Source organism: Aotus nancymaae, unplaced genomic scaffold (assembly GCF_030222135.1).
Source record: "Aotus nancymaae isolate 86718 unplaced genomic scaffold, 86718_ANA_hifiasm-v0.15.2.pri h1tg000016l, whole genome shotgun sequence".
In the NCBI taxonomy this organism is placed as follows: Eukaryota; Metazoa; Chordata; class Mammalia; order Primates; family Aotidae; genus Aotus; species Aotus nancymaae.
Window position 1 is genome coordinate 24,953,687 of NW_026988428.1, and position 1,064 is coordinate 24,954,750.

The following is a 1,064-nucleotide window of genomic DNA, read 5'->3' on the forward strand; positions in this document are numbered from 1 at the left end:
GTGGTGGGCGCTTGTAATCCCAGCTACTCAAGAGGCTGGCTGAGGCAGGAGAATCACTTGAACCAGGGAGGCAGAGGTTGCAGTGAGCCAAGATCGAGCCATTGCACTCTAGCCTGGGTGACAGAGCAAGACTCCATCTCAAATATATATGTGTGTGTGTGTGTGTGTGTGTGTGTATACACACATATGTATACATACATATATACACATATATACATGTATACACACACACACACACACACATATATATATATAATGCCCTCTGGCTCAATTTTAAAGATTTAACCAATTTATGCTTTTTAGAATTTTAGAAATAAGTGAAAAACTATGGAATACTTCATGCATTTGTGGTCATTTTTGTGCAGGGGCCATGTTAATCTTCTCTGTATCTTCCAATTTTAGTATATGTGTTATCAAAATAAGCACACTTTTGTCCATATTTCAAACTAGGATGGTAAATATTTCTTTTTGATTTATATAAACTTTTTGTATAATAGGAATATTAATATTTGTAAAATATGTTGCAAATTCTTTTCTTTCTAGCATGTCACTTGTCTATTAATTTTATTTAAGGGCTGGGCATGGTAGCTCATGCCTGTAATCCTAGCATTTTGGGAGGCTATGTGTGGAGATCACTTGAACTCAGGAGTTTGAGAACAGCCTGGGCAACAAAGTGAGACCCTGTCTCTACAAAAAATATGCTAATGAGCCATAGTGGTGCATGCCTGTAGTTCCAGTTACTCGGGAGGCTGAGGCGGGAGGATAGTTTGAGCCTGGGAGGTCCAGGCTGCAGTGAGCTGTGATTATACCACTCCAGCCTGGGTGACAGAGCAAAAACCTATCTCAAAAAAAAAAAATCATTTATGATCTCTTTCTTAGTATTAAAATTTTAAATTTTTGTGTGGTTAAGAACACGTCTTTTTCTTGGTCTTCCTTACCCAAGGTTATGAATATACAGTATTCCCTATATTTTTTTCATAGTTCTGTTTTTAACATTTATAGCATACTTTGAGGCAAGAATGTTAGTATAGTTTTCTTTCTGGATGAATCTCCAATGATTTCAA

General features: G+C 36.9%; 1 non-coding gene across 1 annotated transcript; it reads right to left on the reverse strand.

The window, feature by feature from the left end:
* Positions 1–321: 321 nt before the first annotated feature.
* Positions 322–426, reverse strand: LOC135275486 (U6 spliceosomal RNA). Its single transcript, XR_010343118.1, has one exon. It is a non-coding gene; the product is annotated as a U6 spliceosomal RNA (small nuclear RNA).
* Between the last annotated feature and the right edge of the window lie 638 nt (positions 427–1,064).